Source organism: Curcuma longa, chromosome 4 (assembly GCF_044706935.1).
Source record: "Curcuma longa cultivar G26 ecotype Majalengka, Jawa Barat chromosome 4, ITB_CL_G26_1.1, whole genome shotgun sequence".
Classification (NCBI taxonomy): Eukaryota; Viridiplantae; Streptophyta; class Magnoliopsida; order Zingiberales; family Zingiberaceae; genus Curcuma; species Curcuma longa.
The window spans coordinates 17,821,210-17,830,900 of record NC_133864.1 but is presented as its reverse complement, the minus strand read 5'-3'; positions in this window follow the sequence as shown (position 1 = coordinate 17,830,900).

Below are 9,691 nucleotides of genomic sequence, written 5' to 3'. Positions count from 1 at the left end.
ATTGGATTGGCTCTGCAAGAATAATCTTAATCTTAAATAGTACTGAAATTAAATTTTCGTCATCAAAATTTAAATTTATCATTATTTTAAGATTTTTATATTAAAAATTTAATTTCATCACTATTTTAGCGATAAAAATTTAGTAATGAAAATTTAAATCTATCATTATTTTAACAACAGAATTAAATTCCGTCATTATTTTTTTTATGATTTTAAAATTTCGTTCCTTTTTTTTCCTAGCCAATCTTTTAACCTCTCTTTTTTAATCTCCAGCCTTCCTCTCCTCTCCTCTCCGATCTTTGACACACACCTCCTCTCCTCTCCAATCTCCGGCACACGTCTCGTCGGTACTCTCCTCTCCCCTTCCCTCTCCTCTCATCCCGTCTGTCAACCCCGATCCTATCTCCAGTGCGGCCTTGGCCTTGGCTAGGGCGAGCTGAGCCATGACTGCAGTGTTTTAAAAGGCGTTTTGGAGGCGCGCCCCGCGGCGAGCCTTGGGGCGAGGCGTTCCAATACTGCCCTTGGGCAATGGAATAGGGCGTTCCAAGGTCTTAAAATAAATAATTAAACAAATTATTAACAAGATTGTGTAGCGCAGTTGGTTAGTGCGTCAGATTTGGACAGAAGGCTGCGGGTTCGATTCCTATTTGTGATCATTTTTATAAAAATTCTTCATTCCTTGTAAAAAAATTTAAATTAATTCAGCAAATAAATAAAAAATTTAGGGTTTAACTTACTAATTTAGGTTGGGATTTATTTCCACTTAGAATTAATTTAGGATTATTTGCTTTTTTAGGTGACTAATTTTGAAAAATTATGTTTATTAAATTATTATTTGAAATTGTATAATGGTAGTTTTGTGTATATATAATTTTTCTTAATTTTATTATATCTATTTATATTTTTAAAATATGTTTTATAATATATATCAAAATTTATGGGGCTTACGCCCGACGCCTCGGGGCTTTCGCACCGTGTGGGCAGATGGTAAACGCCTCGCCCAACGCCTTCGCCTTTTAAAACACTGGCCATGAGCTGAGGGCTCGACATCAGCCCTGGCCGCCAGCTTGGCTACATGCGAGCTGAGGCCCACTCTCAGCCTGGGTCGTAAGCTTGGCTGGCCGTGAGACTCGGCCTCTAGAGCTGTCAAACGAGCAAACCTATGGCGGGACAGACCAACTCACCAGAAACTCGTCATATGACAGGGCAGAGTGGGGCGGTCCATCAACTTGACGGGTTGGAAAATCTCTAACCCAACCTAACTCAAAGCGGGTTACGAGTTAGACGGGTCAACCCATAGGTCTGTCAAAAAATAAAAAATATAGAAAATATTAAAATTTTTAAGTTTGGATTATAGTTTAAACGGGTCAAATTAAAATTTTTAAATTTAGATTGCGATTTAGATGAGTCAAACCCACTAGTCCATTGAGTTTTCTACTTTAATTTTAAATTTTAAAAGAAAAAAAAAGTTTTCTCAACCTATGGGCCAACCCAAGTCCGCCACGGGCCACCCCATAAAGCCGTCAATTTGGGTTAGGCCCATCGGGTTGGCCTGCCCTGCCGAACAATTTAAGTGGGTTGGGTTAAAATTTTATTAACTCATTTAAAGGTGGATTCAGGTGAATCGACCCGCCTAGGCCCGCGACCCAAATAGGTTGGCCCGTGGATTGAGAAAATTTATTTTTTCTTCAAAATTTAAAATTAAAGAAAAAAATTCAATGAATTAGTGGGTTTAATCCGTCTAAATCGTAATCCAAACTTAAAAATTTCAACTTGATCCGTTTAAACTACAATTCAAACTTAAAATTTTTAATATTTTTTATATTTTTATTTTTTGATAGGCCCGTGGGTTGACCCGCTTAACACGCAACCCTCCTTAAGTTGGGTTGGGTTGGAAATTTTTTAACCCGCCAAGTTGGTGGGCGACCCGCCCTGCCCTACCATATGATGGGTTTCTAGTGGATTGGCCTGCCCTACCATGGGTTGGTCCGTTTGACAGTTCTACACCCCATGTGGGTCGCGGGCTTAGGCGGGTCAGCTCACTTGAACACACCTTAAAATGGGTTGATAAAATTTCAGCCCAACCCGCTTAAATTGTTTGGCAGGGCGAATCAACCCGACGGACCCAATTCAAATTGACGGCTCTACTGACCTCAATCCTTGCTACCAACTTGGTCGATCGTGAGATGAGCCCTGACCTTAGCCTTGGCCGCTAGCTTGGTTGACCACGAGTTGAGACCTGCCCTCAGCCTTGACCATGAGCTTAACCCCGAGATCGAAATGAGGTCAGTAGTCCAACAATAACCTCATTCTTGGCCGAGAAATCATGTAGCTTGGGCTGGAGGATCATGGGGGCGTGGAACCCTAGATTGGTATTTTTAACAATTGTTGTTTGTGCACCCCTCACTTCATAATGTTGTTTGTTCATAAATTTTTTAGAGACAATCTTCTTTGTGCACCGATTTTAGGTATATGATGATTAATTATTTATTATTTATTGATAATATTGGAGTTTAATGATTTAATTAAGTTAAGTTTAAGTTTTAACTATATGCATGTTTAGTTTTACATGTTTAATAATATTGCAAATGTATTTTTTTAGGCTACAATATATAAAAATAAAACTTGGATGTACAGTAGGTTAGAAAATGAATTTATCATTGATAAATATTTTGATGGAGTTGAAGATTTGTGAACTTTGTTAAGCGTCATCTAAGCTATATGAATGGTAGCAAGTTATGTTGCTCATATAATCATTGCAAATGTAGAAATACTGTTGGTGCAATCAACCTCAGGTCAAGGTTGACTAAGTTGACCAAGCTTAGTTTGACTCAAGTTGGATTTTGATGTTTGATCAATATGTTGGTTAGGTGTCAAGTAGGTCCAGGTTGACCGAATACTTGATGGTGGAAAGTCCAAGTGGTTCATGGAGGATCAGACACTTGGTACGAGATAGAAAGTCCAAATGGGTCATGGAGGACCAGACACTTAGCACGAGATGGAAAGTCCAAGTGGAGTCAAGGTTAACCAGGCACTTAGTGATCAGAAGTCCAATAAGGAAGTTGGCAAGAGGAAATTCCAAGTGGGCCAAAATTGATTGGATATTTGGTGATTTGAAGTCATAGCAAGTAAAGGTTGATCAGATGCTAGACAACAACAGTCTTGGTAGGTTGAGGTCAATCAAATACTAGGAAATGAGGAAGTCCTAGCAGGTCAAATTTGATCAAATGTCAGACAACGATAAAGTCCTAGCAGGTCAAGGTTGACCATATGCTAGACAATGTGACATCTTGACAGGTAACGATAAAGTCCAAGCAGGTCAAGATTGACCATATGCTAAACAACGAGATATCTTGATAGGTCAAGAATGGTCGGATGTCATGCAAAAGAAGTCAGAAACGACATAACAAACTTTCGAAGGTCATAACTTTTGACTCAGATATCAGAATAGGACAATTTTTAGTGCGAAATGAAGCTTGTTCAGAGATGTATCTTTTTAGTCAAATCAATTTGATTGATTATGTGTATTAGTCGACTGATTTGGATTAAAACCGAATAGAAGTAAATCGATTTGACTGATTGAGGTAATCAGTCAATTGATCAGGATATTAGTCGACTGATCAAAGTAAACAGTCGATTGGTATTTGAAATCGATAAAATCAGATAGATTTCAGAAGGTTCAGAAGCTGTTATTTGATCGCCGACTAAATCAACTGACTGGTAGAGTATATCAGTTAACTGATAGGCGGAAATCAACTCTGACAGCAACTGTATAAGTAAGTTTTCACTTGAAGGAAAAGGGTCAGTTCTTGGAGGTTTGAGGAAAAAGTGTGTTGCATTTCCAAACCAACAAGAGGTTATTCCAAGCAACAAGAAAACATCTAAAGCAAGATCTTATTTGAAAAAATATTTTTACTTTCATTTGTATTTGTATTCTTGTTTCTTGTTGTATTATTGTATTTTTGTAAGAATAAGCTTGTGAGAGGCTTCTCTGCCTTCGGAGGGTATCCGAAAAAGAGGAGTTCATAGTGGAGGTAGATAGCTCAGGGTGGACCCTTGGATTAGTTGCCTCAAGGAGGCAGATACTAAGTAAAATCTAGAAGTTGTGCATGTGTAGTCACGTTTAAATCAAAGTTTTTGTTGCGTATTTAAACGACGAGAATAAGATCAAGACAAAAAGTGATCGGAGTTATTCACCCCCTCCTCTAGCTCACACAGGACCTAATAAATACAACTTTCCGCGATGAGGATATTGTGAAAGTACATCTAGGTAAAAATATTTTTATTCCAAATTATTACAATTGATATTGTCATGGAGATATTTATTTGTTTGAGCCAATTGGACCTTCTGTTGCTTCATCATCTGACCCTATTGCTCGAGAGGAATCATCATCCAATAACAATGCAATGCAATCAATGGTTTACGATGCGATGAATGCACTTAATCATTCAAATATAGATGAAATATCAACACATAAAGTTCAGAAACTATATGACATGTTAAAGGCTAGTGAAAGTGAAGTGTGGAAAGACATTCATTCGGGTCATTCCCAACTATGAGTTATTGCAAGGCTATTGAATATCAAGGAAGAACATCATTTCTCAAAACGATGTTATGATAACATTTGTCAATTGATGTCAGAGTTACTCCCTGTTGATAATATAATAACTGATAATTTCTACAGTACAAAGAAATTAGTTAGAGAGTTACGTTTGCACGTAGAAAAGATTGATTGTTATATAAATGATTGCGTGATCTTTTAGAATGAAGATAGTGAACTTATTGACTGCAGAATGTGTAATCATCCTCATTATAGGCAGCATAGTCATATATTAGGGAAGAAGAAGAAAAATGTAGCATAGAAAGTTATGTATTACTTTCCGTTAACTGTTAGACTTCAACGCTTGTATGCATATATCGCAACAACAAACCACATAAGGTGGCATCATGAGCATGTACATGAAGGAGATATAATGTGTCATCCTTTTGACTCCTCTGCATAGAAATTTCTTGATATAACATTTTTCTCCTTTGCAATGGAACCAAAATGTAAGACTAGGACTTTCAGTAGATAAATTTCAGTCATTTGATTAATCTAGACATCAACATCAATATCATCTTTGCCAGTCATATTAATACTATATAACTTACCTCCATAGATGTGCATGAAAGACGAATACATATTCTTTACTGTACTTATTCCAAGTCTAAAGAATCTGAAAGAGAAGATAAATATTTTGTTGCAACTTTTGATTGTCGAGCTGAAAGAATTATGGAATGTAGGGTCTCCGACTTATAATATTATAAATAAATTAATTTTACCTTGTATGCTACTTTATTATGGACGATTAGTGATTTTCTAACATACTCAATATTGTCAAGATAAAGCATGATTGACAGGTTAGCATGTCTACATTGCATGATAGAGTTCAATGCATTTTTATTACCTTGTAGTGGAAAAACATCTTGGTATGATAATCATCATAAATTTTTAGTTTTGAAGCACTTTTTCAGGTGAAATAAGAAAGAGTTCAAAAAAAATGAAATGGTCAGAAAACTTCCACCCATAATTAAGTCAGGAAAGAAAATTTTTGAGGAAATAAACAACTATAAATTTGTATCAATAACTTAGACCGGTTTTGATAATTTTAATAAATACATTGCTAGGATATGCAACTATGGTTGGAAGAAATTGAGCATATTTTGAGAGTTGTCATATTTGAAGTATTTGCTCATTTGACATAATTTAGATATGATACATGTCAAGAAAAAAATTGATAATATTTTTAATATTGTGATAAATATTCTAGGAAAAACTAAAGACATAGCAAAATCACATGAGGAATTAAAAGAATTGGTTAACAGATCTGAGTTGCATCAGAATGAAATAACCAATAAATTTTCAAAGACTTGATATACATTAAACAAAAGAAAGTAAACAGATATTATACAGTTGATTGAAATAAATCAAATTTCTTGATGGGTATGCCTAAAATATGGCTCGATACACGAATATGAACAAATTAAAAATATTTAGAATGAAGAGTTATGATTGTCACGCATTTAATAGAATTGAGTCTTTTTTTCAGAAATTTATCATCGAGGGTTATTATGACTTGAACAAATTTGACATCGAGGATTTTTTAGAAAATGCTTCGGCTTGAAATAGAAATATCTCTTATACTCTATAAACTTAAGCGCATATCCCACCTAACTTTTTTGAGTCAATAGAATATCGACTAATTCATTTAGCTTACGAGGCACAACTAGCTGATCTTGTGCAGTACTGATAAATATATCTATTTAAATATTTTTTAGGAAGATTGAAGAATAATATATATAACAAAGCAAAAGTTGAGGGATCAATATGTAATTCTTATTTGGTTGAAGAAACATCTTCTTTCTGCTCATATTATTTTACTGATAATGTGAAAATCAGATATCGCAAGTGTCCTCAAAATTTTTATGATATTGAATAGATAAACCTAGAGATGCATTCTATTTTCAAGTATCACAATAGGTCAATAGGTGTATCTGTTTGTAGATGGTTAAATTAAAAAAATACCATACAGAACATACATACTCTTGGAGTGTAAGGAGGTCAAACCTTATATAAAGTGAGTTAACTTCTATATTCAAACATTCATCCACTAATGTTTGTTTATTTTATCATATTTCTTAAAATTACCTTCCTTGATAGTTTATACGAACAACAACTACAACTATAAAATCTATTAATAAGTGCAAGTGAGGTAGAGAAAAATTTAGAGATGAAATTTGCATTATGATTTGAAATCTATGTAAGTTAAAGACTATATTATTTTTTCTTCAAGCGTATTATACAATCCATAATTTATATCATAACTACTTTTCTAGATGAAGGATCATAGATCAAATGGGCAAGATCAAAGGATAATGGATCTTGCATCAGGACCTCTCCTTAAAATAAAAGTCTACTCTAATTACTATATTAATGATTTTAAATTTCACATGACACAATGTGATTCATATACACTGACTTATAATTCAGATGTTTGCATAAAAGGATATACTAACAACACTAATATTAAATTTGATTACTATGATAGATTTAACGAAATCATTGAGGTTGAATATCCTACTCATAAAAAGATGTGTGTTCAAATGTTCATAGTATGATCTGACTCCAAGAATAGGTACTAAAATACATTCAAACTATAATTTAGTTGAAGTTAATGCAAACAAAAGATTTAATCAGTTTGAACTTTTCATTTTCGTAGTATAAGCTGATCAAGTTTTCTATATAAATACCCGACGAAGAAAATAAGATCTAATGAATGGTTAGTAGTTGACGCCGGACGGGATAGCGATTATCCCGGGGGCAATATTGAATCCATGGGTTCAACTGTGAACGTTGGAAACAATCTTCTAAAACCTGTTAATTCGAAAGAATAACAAGAGATAGGGAAATAAACGGCATGACCGAAACTTTTATTAAACCAAAACTTCTCCTCCTAAACATTAACTCATAACATGTTTATATAGACCCAAACTCTAAGAAAGATTCCTTATAAAAAGGAAAATTTCTTAACAGACTCAATCTTAAAAATCCTAAACGAATTTAAAAAAATTCTAAAATAAAAAAATAGAACTTTTCAAAACTACTCTAAATATCAAAAACTCCAAAAATAAAAATTATCAAAATTAATAATAAAATCTTTAGATGCTCCTGCATCAGTCGCCCAAGGTTGAAAGAAACTCGTCCTCGAGTTTAGAGTAGTGTCAGGTGGTCGCCCCGGAAGAAGATCGTCTTGCACCAAATTAATAAAATTAATTGGTTGCTGGGCTTTAGAAATCTTTATCGATCCGCTGACAAATATGACATTAGGAGGCCACGGGTTGATCATTTTCCTTTTTGGTAGCCTCAATCGTCCTTCTTCAAAACCCAAAAGAGAGGTTGATAGTCTCGATTTCTTCTCATCACAGCTCAAAGGGGAATATAGTTGTATTGGAAGACATAAATTAATCATGTTGTTAGATGCTCCTGTATCAGACGACCCAAGTTGAAAAGAACTCATCCTTGAGTTCAAGATAGTGTCTTCAAAATAAAATATCTTTAAGTGCTGATGAATCAAAAGTTGTCGTGTAAGTGGTGGAATAGGAGGAAGATCCTCTGATATTAACTCAGTCAAATTTCTAAGCGGTTGTTGTACTTCTTCCTGAATTTGAAGATCCACACCAACTTTATCGACACCTTCAATCACTTCATCATCATTTTGAACAAAACTTGAACATAGAAGCTCTTTTCCGACAACGGTGTCTCCATTGAGGGAATTCTCAGTGTTTAAAACCTGCAACACATAGTCACCATCTTCATTGACAAATTCATCATCATAAAGTACCTCGTCATATATTGGATCTCCAATTAACTCGGTCTTGTTTTCTTCATGCTGAATGAATTGGAATGTCGAATCAATGTAAGGTGAGACGATGGAGATTTGGACTTCGTCGATAGATGAACCATGCTGTTGATTACCGTCTGACAAAGTGGGCTTTTGGTCTTCGATCAACGCTTCGTCTAGGTCTATCTCCTCTTCATCAATATCGTCATAAACTGGATCACCAAATATTTCAATCTTGTCATCATCTTCGCCGCCTCATATGATTGGACGATCAGAAGAGTAGGACTGATCATATTCGATGTTGTCGAGTTTTGCATCTTCATGGTTGTCCTCACCGCCGTAGGAGGAAGGCGGTGCGTAGAGGTGTTGCAGAGTTGGCGTTCTCTTGAAGTTGTAGTTGGTGGGGCGGTTGATTCCGAATCTCTCGAAACCAAACTTGTGCTTCGACATCTCTCCTCGATTGGAAATTAATGAATTTTCAAAAGGAGAATAAAGGAACTTACGACTTTTATGATCTTGCGCCTCTAGACGCTGGAATAACTTTGTGACTTGTCTCTGTAGATCTTGAAGTATCTTGTCTCGAGTGCTACGATCATGGTGCGAAGCTTCTTCAATCGGAACCTGCCTATCACGACCACGATCACGACCTCGACGACGATCCATCGGATCTGAGAGTTTACTTCTACGATCTTGTGCTGCTAGACGCTGGGATAACTTGGTAACTTGCCTCTGTAGATCAAGAATCTCGTCTTGCATGTAACGTTCATGGTGTGAGACTTCCTCTGTCGGAACTTGTCTGTCACGACCATGATAACCACCATGACAACAATCCATCGGATCTGAAAGCTCTGATACCAACTGACGCCGGGCGAGATAGCGATTATCCCGGGGGCAATATTGAATCTGTTAGTTCGACTGCGAACGTCGGAAATAATCTTCTAAAACCTATTAATTCAGAAGAATAACAGGAGATAGGGAAATAAACGGCATTGCCGAAATTATTATTAAACCAAAACTTCTTCTCCTAAACATCAACTCATAACATGTTTATATAGACCCAAACTCTAAGATTCCTTGTAAAAAGAAAAATTTCTTAACAAACTCTAAAAGAAAGATTCCTTATAAAAAAGAAAATTTCTTAACAAATTCTAAAAGAAATTTTCCTTTTTAAAGGAAATTTCGAATTTTAAAAAAAGAAAATTTCTTAAAACTCAATCTTAAAATAGATTTAAAAAAATTCTAAAATAAAAAAATAGAATTTTTCAAAACTACTCTAAATATCAAAAACTCCAAAAATAAAAATTATCAA